This window comes from Mesoplodon densirostris, chromosome 18 (assembly GCF_025265405.1).
Source record: "Mesoplodon densirostris isolate mMesDen1 chromosome 18, mMesDen1 primary haplotype, whole genome shotgun sequence".
In the NCBI taxonomy this organism is placed as follows: Eukaryota; Metazoa; Chordata; class Mammalia; order Artiodactyla; family Ziphiidae; genus Mesoplodon; species Mesoplodon densirostris.
In genome coordinates, this window is record NC_082678.1 from 19,272,627 (window position 1) to 19,284,255 (window position 11,629).

The 11,629-nt window shown below is 45.5% G+C and overlaps 4 non-coding genes across 4 annotated transcripts; 2 read left to right on the top strand and 2 right to left on the bottom strand.

Annotated features, from left to right (window-relative positions):
* Positions 1–8,485: 8,485 nt before the first annotated feature.
* Positions 8,486–8,558, bottom strand: TRNAR-CCU (transfer RNA arginine (anticodon CCU)). The gene has a single exon. It is a non-coding gene; the product is annotated as a tRNA-Arg (tRNA).
* A 528-nt stretch (positions 8,559–9,086) lies between these two features.
* TRNAR-UCG (transfer RNA arginine (anticodon UCG)) lies at positions 9,087–9,159 on the top strand. The gene has a single exon. It is a non-coding gene; the product is annotated as a tRNA-Arg (tRNA).
* Positions 9,160–9,487: 328 nt separating this feature from the next.
* Positions 9,488–9,560, top strand: TRNAR-CCU (transfer RNA arginine (anticodon CCU)). The gene has a single exon. It is a non-coding gene; the product is annotated as a tRNA-Arg (tRNA).
* A 458-nt stretch (positions 9,561–10,018) lies between these two features.
* Positions 10,019–10,091, bottom strand: TRNAR-CCU (transfer RNA arginine (anticodon CCU)). Its single transcript has one exon. It is a non-coding gene; the product is annotated as a tRNA-Arg (tRNA).
* Between the last annotated feature and the right edge of the window lie 1,538 nt (positions 10,092–11,629).

An 11,629-nucleotide genomic window follows, 5' to 3' on the forward strand; every position in this document is an offset into this window, starting at 1 on the left:
CAGTGAGAGGCCCGCGTACCACAAAAAAAATCCTAGTATTGATTGTAGTTAGCAGAACTCCTGAGCAATGCCAGGAAATGTAGGTGGTTTAAAGTAAGATGAGGTGGTGGGAAAAGTTGTATTGCCCTTGAAGTCAGAGGACCTGGTATGCCTATTGCTTATGCCTGCCCTTGGCCATTTAGTTGCTGGTTCTAGACTAATCGTTTACCATTTTGGGACTTTCCTTTTCTCATTTACAAACATGACAATTGTAATGAGAATTAAATGAGATAACCTGGGAAGTTTCTTGGTAAGAAAGTGATCTAAGCAAAGGCATCTGGCTTGACATGGCTTGATATGGCTTGAATCCTGTAGGAAAAACCTACCGAGGGGCTTCCCTGGTGGCACAGTGGTTAGGAATCCGCCTGCCAATGCAGGGGACACGGGTTTGAGCCCTGGTCCAGGAAGATCCCACATGCCGCAGAGCAACAAAGCCCGTGTGCCACAACTACTGAGTCTGTGCTCTAGAGCCCGTGAGCCATAACTACTGAACCCGCACACCTAGAGCCTGTGCTCCGCAACAAGGGAAGCCACCGCCTGCGCACCACAACAAAGAGTAGCCCCCATTCACCATAACTAGAGAAAGCCCATGTGCAGCAATGAAGTCCAAAAAAAAAAAAAAAAACCTACCAGGGGAAGGGTAATGTGCACAGGCCAATAATTTTGTGACACTTCTGCCAGAGATTCCAGAATTTACTGGAGAAGATCAACAGTTGCTGATAATGCTCAAAATAATGTAGTCTTAAAGGACATAAGCAGAGGAAGCCTGGGGCACCATCACCCCTAATTTGTAGGGCAGGGGCTAGGCCAAAGGTAAACTGTAATTGAGGGGCGAGGCATGTTCCACTTAGAGCTGCTTTAGTCGTAACATAATCTGATGTTCAGCAGTACTGCCAGAAAGACTTTAATGCACAAAACGAGTACCATTCGCTCCCTGCCCCCAGGCTGTGAATCATTGAACTGGCACCCAGCCATCCAGCCGAAGATACAGGGATTCAGACAAGTGAAAACATGGGAATCTTAGAAAAAGCCATTGAGTTTGCTTTTGGAGTGTGGTTAGAACGTGTGTTCAAGGGAAGAAGCAATATGAGTCCTGTGAAAGTTTTGTAACATAAAGGGAGGGGTCCCTAGCACTTGAGGGAGAGCCTTTGGAAGACTCACAGGAAGAAACAACAGTGAAAAACTGACAACGTGCTCTCAGTCCAAGGCATTTAGGAAGGATTGGGGCACTTTTAAGTTTTCTATCCTGAATCGTTTGAAGGTTTTGCATTGAGCATGCATTGATTTTACATTAAAAATAATCACTAGTAGGGCTTCCCTGGTGGCGCAGTGGTTGAGAGTCCGCCTGCTGATGCAGGGGACACGGGTTCATGCCCCAGTCCGGGAAGATCCCACATGCCGTGGAGCGGATGGGCCTGTGAGCCATGGCCGCTGAGCCTGCATGCCCGGAGCCTGTGCTCTGCAACGGGAGAGGCCACAACAGTGAGAGGCCCGTGTACCGCAAAAAAAAAAAAAAAAAAAAATCACTAGTAAGATAGGATTATGCTTTTCAAATCACAAGAGAGAAAAGTACATCCTATACAGCAAAAGTTAAAGAAATCAGCAAAAACGTAAGTAGCGTAAATACAGAACCAAACATACTTAGGATGATTATGGATCAGTAAAGACCCCTATTAGAAGACAATAATTCAAACTGGGTCAGCTAAAATCCAACTACAAGCTGTCCATCCTTTAAAAAAAAAAGGTAATTCCCTGGTGGTCCAGTGGTTAGGACTCGGAGCTTTCACTGCTGGGCTGGGTTCAGTCCCTGGTGGGGGAACTAAGATCCCACAAGCAGAGGCGTGGCCAAAGAAAAAGTTAAAGAAGGATACATTGGCTATATCAAGGGTTCCAACTCCTTACTCTAAAAACTGGCATTGAAGGAAAAAAAATACACATTTATCCTGCTTTAATTTAAACAATGGTATTTCAGGATAAACTAATAGACCTAGTTAATGATAGAAAGTTCTTTACAAACTATGTGGAAAGAAAGCAACATTGGAAAAAGCACTATTTTGTAATCCCTAATGAAATACAGTTGACCCTTGAACAACACGAGTTTGAACTGCATGGGTCCATTTATATGTGGATTTTTTTCAATAAGTACATACTACAGAACTACACCATAAAAGGTGGGTTGAATCCAAGCTTGGTTGAATCTGTGGGTGGGTAGGGCCAAGTGTAAACTTAGATTATTTGATAGAGGAGGGTCAGCAACCCTAATCTGCAAGTTGTTCAAGGGTCAACTGTAGTTTATTCAGGCAAAGATCATTAATGGATGAGACCATTATATGAAAGTTTGATGAAGCACTTGACAGTGATCAGGCTGTCACCCCTGATGCCAAGCCCATATTGTGTACCTTCTGACATACTGTATTAAATACACAGCACCATTTGAAAGTATTTTTGCCAAAAAATTGAACCTGAATTTAAAAATCAAGGCATTAAAAGTAACTTACAACTTAGAGCTTCCCTGGTGGCGCAGTGGCGGAGTCTGCTTGCCAATGCAGGGGACACGGGTTCGTGCCCCGGTCCGCGAAGATCCCACATGCCGTGGAGTGGCTGGTCCCATGAGCTATGGCCGCTGGGCCTGCGTGTCCGGAGCCTGTGCTCCGCAACGGGAGAGGCCACAACAGTGAGAGGCCTGTGTACCGCAAAAAAAAAAAGTAATTTCCAATTTAGAAGAAATATCTGGGATAGAGGAACAAGTTAAATGACACCACAAAGAAGATAAATCCAAAATGTGGGACATTTTACGGGAAATCTGACTTTTTGTTTTTCAACATGTCAATGGCATGGGGCAGGAGAGGAGGGAAGGGGGGGCAGCTTTAGGTTAAAAAGCGACCCAGCATCCAAATCCTGTGTGTTTGGACCTTATTTGGATCCTGATTTGCACCAATCAACTGTAAAAAGATAATTAAGAGATGACTGTTGAAGTATGTAGGGATAAAACGATGTGATGTCTGGGATTGCTTTAAAATACTTAAGAAAGGGCTTCCCTGGTGGAGCAGTGGTTAAGAATCCGCCTGCCAATTCAGGAGACACGGGTTCGAGCCCTCGTCCGGGAAGATCCCACATGCCGCAGAGCAACTAAGCCCATGTGCCACGACTACTGAGCCTGTGCCCTAGAGCCTTCGAGCCACAGCTACTGAAGCCGCGCCTAGAGCCCGTGCTCCACAACAGCAGAAGCCACCGCAGTGAGAACCCGCGCACAGCAACGAAGACCCAATGCAGCCATAAATAAAATAAAATAAAAATACTTAAGAAAAGGACTTCCCTGGTGGTGCAGCGGTTAAGAATCCACCTGCCAGTGCAAGGTACATGGGTTCAAGCCCTGGTCCGGAAGATCCCACATGCCGCGGAGCAACTAAGCCCGTGCGCCACGACTACTGAGTCTGCACTCTAGAGCCCGCGAGCCACAAGGACTGAAGCCCGCGTGCCTAGAGCCCGTGCTCCACAAGAGAGGCCACCACGATGAGAAGCCTGTGCACCGCAACAAAAAGTAGCTCCTCGCTCACTGCAGCTAGACAAAGCCCGCGCGCAGCAACGAAGACCCAATGCAGCCATAAATAAATAAATGATTTTTTAAAAAAATACTTAAGAAAATTAAGGATAAAAGGGATTAATAGAGTGAATGCAACAAAATCTTGAATGCAACAAAATCTTGATAACTGATGGATCTAGGTTGGTTTATTTACTATTCTCAGTTTCTCGGTATGTTTGAAATTTTTCATTATAAGAATTTTTAAAGCATGGGCAAAAATGTAGATTTATAATATTACTATCTAGCAAAGTAGAATTCGAGACAAAAACATGATATGGGTCAAACGCAGCTCTTAAATAATAAAGGAAACCATTCACATGAAAAAAAATAATGATTGGAACCTTGATGTACTAAAAAAAAAACATTAAAACCATATAAAACAAAAAAGTTAAAAAGAAATTTCTAGAAACATAATTTGTAAAGATTTTAACATACCTTACTGGGCTTCCCTGGTGGCGTAGTGGTTGAGAGTCCGCCTGCCGATGCAGGGGACACGGGTTCGTCCCCCGGTCCGCGAAGATCCCACATGCCGCGGAGAGGCTGGGCCCGTGAGCCATGGCCGCTGAGCCTGCGCGTCTGGAGCCTGTGCTCCGCAACGGGAAGGGCCACAACAGTGAGAGGCCCGTATACCGAAAAAACACAAAAAAAACCATACCTTTCTATTTTTGACATTTGCAAGACAAGTGAGACTAGAGCAAACTATAATAAAGACTCATTTAATAGCTTATATACTAAATTCTATGTCATACGAACAGAATAACTGGAAACCGATAACACTAGACTATAAAGAAAGCTTCAAATTAAAAAAAAAAAGAAGAATCTGCAGTATACATCGACTGCTCCCAGAGCAAACGTTACATAAGGCCACAATTAATAGCCACAGTATAAACTACAATAACACAAAACAATACAGAAATGCAGCCGCTTGGAAACTGAAACTCTCTCTCCTAAATCTTGGATCAATGAGAAATTAAATATGTAATTACAGAATGTTTGGAAGAAAAAATAACATGAACATTTCATATTAAAACAAAGCAAACTGATGGCATTAAATTGTGTTGTATAAAAACATTTCATTACACAATACATTTTGATTAGAGAAAAAAATCAGAAGATAAGAAAAATAGAAAATACTGAAAAAATTAATAAATTGGGTTATAAATTAATACTCTCATATTAAGTATCATAAAAAGCTAAAGAATAATTAGATCAATGGAAAAGAACAGAATGTTCAGGAAAAGTCCGTACCATATTAGGATTAAGTACAGTTTACCCCTGTACAACCAGTGTTTGAATTGCAGCTCACTTTCACACTTTCACGCAGATTTTTTGCACTGTAAACACTACAGGGCTACATGATCCGGGTTGGTTGAAGCTGAAGCTCGGCGGCCCTAACAACCCCCCCACCCCACCTGCGTTATTCAAGGTATATGCATATAAGTATTTACTAAATAATCTAAGTAGCATTTTGAATCATTGAGGAAAGGCACTGATCTAAGTGTTTAAATATTTGTAAAACAGGAACAGATCCTTACTTGACACTTAAAAATAAATTCCAGTTACAGATGTAAATGTTAAAAAAAAAAACCCACAAGAAACAACAGGAAAAATTGTAGGTGAATATTTATATAAGCTTCAAGTGAGAGAATTTTTCAAACACCAAAGTAGAATCCAGAAACTACAATGAAAAAAATGGATAGATTTGGGTGGGGTGGGGCGGGGAGGGGGGATCAGGCACCTGGGGATCCTGCAGGCATCTTCAACTTGAGATAATCAGCCCTGAACTCATCCCTTCCCCATCTGTCTTGGTGGGGGGGTGGCAGCACTGTCCCCCCAAATCCTGGGCACCATCTTGGGCTCCTTGTCTCCCTCATCCCACAGCAGTTAGGAACCAGACCCACAGATTCCATTTCCTGAACATCTGTTTTACTTCCCTCCTCTTGGTGTCCCTGCTATCGCCTCCATTCATGGTTTGCTTATTTCTTCCCTGAACCATACATCTTTCCCTAAGGGGTCTCTCTGCCTGCACCCTCACCTGCCTCTAATTCATTCTTTTTTTAAAAAATATTTATTGGAGTGTAGTTGATTTACAAGGTTGTCTCTAATTCATTCTTTTTTAAAAAAATAAATTTATTTATTTTATTTATTTATTTTTGGCTGCGTTGGGTCTTCGTTGCTGCACGTGGGCTTTCTCTAGTTGTGGCGAGCAGGGGCTACTCTTCCTTGCGGTGCGCGGGCTTCTCATTGCAGTGGCTTCTCTTGTTGCAGAGCATGGGGCATGCAGGCTTCAGTAGTTGCATCACATGGGCTTGGTAGTTGTGGCTCACGGGCTCTAGAGTGCAGGTTCAGTAGTTGTGGTGCACGGGCTTGGTTGCTCCAGGGAATGTGGGATCTTCCTGGACCAGGGATCAAACCCGTGTCTCACAGCATTGGCAGGCGGATTCTTAGCCACCGCGCCACCAGGAAAGTCCCTCTAATTCATTCTTTACTGTGCTGCCAAGGGGATCTTTTCAAAATACAAGTATAGTTATTTTGCTCCTCTGCTTAAAACCCTCTGCCAGCAAGATCAAATGTAATTTCCTTACTCCAGGGTTCTCTCTTCGTACACTGTTCTCCTTCCTCCATTACAGCCATAGCAGATTGCTAACTGCCCCTCTCACGCGCCCCTTACCTTCAGACATTTGCGATTCCGGTTCCTCATCCTAGAAGGTTAGGAAAATCTAGAGGATTCTAGAAGATTCTCTGTTGAGTGCCAGTACTATACCTTAGTCATATTTATATTTCCCAGGGCTTAGCACTGTGCTTGGCATTTAGAAGAATCTTAATATGAATTCCGTATGAATGAAAGAGAAGAAATGTAAGATGAAATTTGAGCCTTCAGGGGTTCACGTCTGGTAGGAGAGTATCACACAAAAACCTTGAATAATGGAGCAAACTAGTATCATAGTAAATGGTGATGACCATGACTTACAGAGCACACACTACGTTCCAGGGACTGTTCTAATCACTGAGCATAAATACTCCTCACAATAACCCCATGAAGTAGGTAGTGTGTCACCCAAGATATTAAAGAAGTCCTCTGAAGGTGACAAGATTACCAATGGTACCTGTGCCATTCTGTACCCAGAAGCCTTCTCTGACTACTCAACTAATAGTTTCCCATCACCCTCTTTATTTTGAAATCCTCCTGGTACTAGTTTACTGTCTTTTCTCTCACTTGAATGTAAACTCCATGGACGCAGGGCCTGGAGGATGGTTTTAGGAAGAACTGAAGCCTGAAGGCCAGGAGGGAAGCAGTAGTCCCAGCTTTGCAGGCTAGGCCTGTGATGGTGCAGCCACGCGGCAGGGCTTGGGAGCCAGAGAGAGCTGGAAAGTAGCATCCCTAAAACTTGGAGGCTGGCTTAGAGCAGAGAGAACAGGAAGAATTCTGGATGACTCTGGAGAAGGGAGAGGGGGATTCTGTACTTCTAGTTTGTTATTTCTTTCTCCAAAAGTACAAGGAATGGTGGTTTTTAAACTTTTTTGAGTCAAGGACTTATGAAAACCCGACAAACAATACAGCCTCTCCCCGAGTAAATACAGCATCTCCAAAGGGCACACAGTGCGAAAGTCAACTTGGATGCACACCCATAGCTCCTCAGGGCTTCAAGGTAAAAAACAAAAAAATCATCCCTGGTCAGAAAAGTACAATTAAAACAAAAATTAAACATTTTACCAAAGGATAATTATATATATATAGATAGATAGATATAGATATATACACACACACACACAGGAGAGTGTGAAAATCATAAATGTATATCTCCCTGATACTCCTTTTATTTTTATTTATTTATTTTATTTATTTTTTATTGAAATATAGTCGATTTTAAATGTTGTGTTAATTTCTGCTATACGGCAAAGTGATTCAGATATGCATATTATATATACATGTTATATATATATACACACATTCTTTTTAATATTATTTTCCATTATGGTTTAATCACAGGATATTGAGTATGGCTCCCTATGTTATACAGTAGATAATCCCTTTTTATTTTTATTTATTTTTTATTGAAGTATAGTTGATTTTAAATGTGTTAATTTCTGCTGTACAGCAAAGTGATTCAGATATATATATTATATATATAGACACATTCTTTTTAACACTTTTCCATTATGGTTTAATCACAGGATATTGAATATAGTTCCCTGTGCTATACAGTAGGACCTTGTTGTTTACCCACTAATCCCTTTTTAAATACTCCTGGGATCACCCGATGTGAGCGTGCCATCTTTTCCCTGCGGGACTTGGGTATACTCAAGAGATTGGCAGTTATCCCCACTGTCCAATGCGCGTGCTGTACACACGAGCTTCGTTGCACCCCTCCTGGCCCTAGCACAGGGCAGTGTGGTGGGTGCCCTCTCAATGGAGACAGAGTCCACACCAGGACTGAGGGCATGGAGGTGGGCGGCGCCACACACCGCTTGCCCGTCTCCCGTGGGGGGTTTAGGGGGCAAGGAGGGACGGGCTAAGGTGTTGCCTGATTTTAACTTTATAGCTGTGGACTCACACAGAACACGCTCGCTTCTTTTGCACAGGGATTTGTAGCTTGCAGAGCCCTTTCACCACGTTGTCTGTTTAGATGCCAACCCAAAGAGGCAACAAGAAGTGGGGAACCATTTTCCCTCATAACGGTTTACCTTTAAAAGTATAGTCAGGCTCGATCAAAAAGAAAGGGCAAATTAATTGCAACAGAGACATACACACACACCCGCACACACACAAATGGTCTTAAAAAGAGAAAATGTGCCGCATGATTTTTGAATCTTAAAAATGTAGAGAAGATACAAAAGAGACATTGAGTGGTTACACCACTTCACCCCAGATGGGACTCGAACCCACAATCCCTGGCTTAGGAGGCCAGTGCCTTATCCATTAGGCCACTGGGGCTTCTCGAAAACGGCGCCCGATCACATGCCTCTTGAACTATGAGGTCGCATGGCTGCGTAATGACGTCAACCCGGAAGTTTCCAGGTGCAAAGCCCGATTGGACACGAGCCCTAACTACCAGGTACAGGTGACTGAAGTAGCTGCAGTGAGAGGGTTTGGAGGGGTCTACGTGTCTAAAACAAGGGCAAGGACTGGGATTTGTTTGCGGTACAAGAGTGCTATCCTCTTTTCAGGACTAAAACGTTTCGACCACGAAGGGGCTCAAACTGTTAATCCGAAGTCAGACATTTTATACATTTGGGCACGCGGCCTCCTCGCGAAGTAGGAGTCACCCGTAGACTTATTTGGTGACCCAAGGCCGCACCAGCGCTGACGCCAGATGCAGGGACCGCACTGTGGTTCTTCCTCCGCCACACCTGGGATGCACCTTGTGGCCAAACGCGCACGGTCGTTTCTCGCGCCAACGCCACCTTCAAGGGGGGAGGGGGGGTGCACTTAACTACCGCATTGGGAGCCTATGGGTGTCGTGACCGCGTGGCCTAACGGATAAGGCGTCTGACTTCGGATCAGAAGATTGAGGGTTCGAGTCCCTTCGTGGTCGGCTTAGTTTTGGGCGAGGGGCTTCCTGGCTTTGGTGGCTCAATAATCCTAACCCGCTTCGTTTGCGGTTTCGTCGCCCTCTTCCCTCGTCCTTCGGCCTTCTTGGCGCTCTTCTTCCTAACCCCCGGCACTGCGCAGTCTCCTCACCTTGAACCTTAACTTTTCTCGTAGTCCCGCGGGTGTGCCCTCCGGTTGTCCTGCAGGAAGCCCAGGGCCGGCCCTCGTTCTTCGGGTCCACTGTGCGGCGGGAGTCATGGCAGGCCCGAGTGAGGCCTGTGCGCGTGCGGCTGCACGTTACCATGGACCACGTGGTATACCCTTGTTATCGAGCCCCAGTGGCCTAATGGATAAGGCACTGGCCTCCTAAGCCAGGGATTGTGGGTTCGAGTCCCACCTGGGGTGGCGTCAGGGTTGGAGAGTTTCACCCCCAAGTAACTTTTGTGCCCGCATTGCGCGGGCCTCCGAGGCTGCAGCCTAGGGAACTAGGGACCCAGGGGCTGCCCACCCGCCTTGTCTCTGCTCGCCTTCTGCCGTGCAGCGTACCAGGGCCTCATTTGCAGCCAAGTAGTTGGCGTGTCCCAGCCTCGGGCTCAGTGTCCCTCACTCCCCCTTCGTGTCCTGGTGACGTTACACCCTTACTCCGGCCCTTTATCCTCGGCCTGTGAGCTGTCCAAAAGCTGGTGGCTTCCAGGGGCGCAGGGATGTAGTCACTGGCTTTGGGATCTCTCCTTGCGGAACCGGTTGTTCAGTCTTCCACCTGCGGGCCCGAGCGCAGTGTTTGGAGTCTTCAATGCGGTGGAACCGCAGCGTAGGAATTCCAGAGTCTTTTACGGACGGAGGGAGCCAAAAAAAGGTACCTCTACCCCAGGTGGGACTCGAACCCACAATCCCTGGCTTAGGAGGCCAGTGCCTTATCCATTAGGCCACTGGGGCCTGCAATTTTTCCTTTTGGCATCTCTCCCCCTAGTAGGCGGTCCGACCCCGGGCCTTGCGAAGCACGACTTAACGGGGGACCGAGGCCGCGAGAGGGTGGGCTCTCAGGTGCTCACAGTCAACCGTTAGAAAGAAAGCACGGTGGGAAGTGAACTCACCACCTTCTGCCACCCGCACCCGGAAGCACAGTGGGGCCTGGGAGGCCGGCGCTGAGGCTGCCGGACACTTGGACCATGGATGGCGGGTGAAGGCTGCCGTTTGTAGGCATTTCCAAATTTTACCACCATGGCCATTTTGTCCACCTCTACAGAACTGACAGAAAAATCCAAGAATTTTAGGAAAAGGTAGTGTAGGAAGGGAAGGAGAACAAACTAGTATCAATCACGAATACTGAAACACAAACAGTGAAAATCCCCCATCATGAAACGATGTAAAACGGGGAGGAACAAATCCTTCCAGTCTTAATAGTAGAAATATATATGAACGCAAATATATAATATACAGGAAAGAAATGGATCATCCAACTAGATACTTCACTCTAATATTTTGTTCCTTTAAACTGTTATACAAAAGGTAATACAAATACAGAAAAAGCACATTTTAAAATGTTACACACATTTAAAATCCATTGCTAAAATTCATGCGGATCTGAAAGATGTAACAGGAGAAGCTTTAGCCAAGAGCAGTGTTCACTCTCTGTGGTGCCTGCGTTGAGACCTTGCCTTCCAGGGACTTGGAGACATTCTTTTTTTTTTCTCACCCACGTATAGAGTCTGCACAAACCCTTAATACCAGCAAGAAAGAGGAATGTACTCCACCTGGCTCCAGTCTCCAGCCTTGAGAATGTCCTCCTTTCGGTTACTAATTGGTCTGTTTGCTGAGGTGTAACATCCATGCATTAAGGTGTACAGATCTTAAGGTCACGGCTGGATGAGATACAGAACAGTTCCAGCGCCGCTGAAGGCTCTCTTATATCCCCTCCCCATCAGTCACCACTGCCTCCGAGTAAATACTTACCTGACTCTCGTTACCATAAAGCAGTAGCTTTGCCTGGTTTTGAACTTCATACAAATGGAATCATATTCTTTTAGTCTGGCCTCTATCACTCATCATTGTATCTGTGAGTTCACCCATGTTCATTCTTTTGCCCTCAACCTTTTGTTTTTTTTTTTAATGACAGGTCCTGCCCTTGTGCTCCACTCTCTGTCCCCTGGCTTGTTTTGTTTCTCTTTACCTCTCCTTCCCCTCCTCTGTATCTTGAATGCTTTTCCAGGTCCCTTCACATGCCACCAATGTCTTCTGAGGGCCTCACAGGTCCAGCACTAGGCTCCAGATCTGGTTTCCCGCCACCATCATCTTACCAAGCGTCTCCCTGCCTTGCCTCATCTTCAACTGCTCCTCCATTCCCAAGACTCTACTTGTCCCCTGTCCTGCATCTCCAGCTCTGACCTCACTCCCCAGCTCCAGCTCCGTTCCCTCTCCTGGCTATCTCCACCTAAGCATTCCTCCTCAGGCCCCACAAAGTCAGCTCCTCGAAG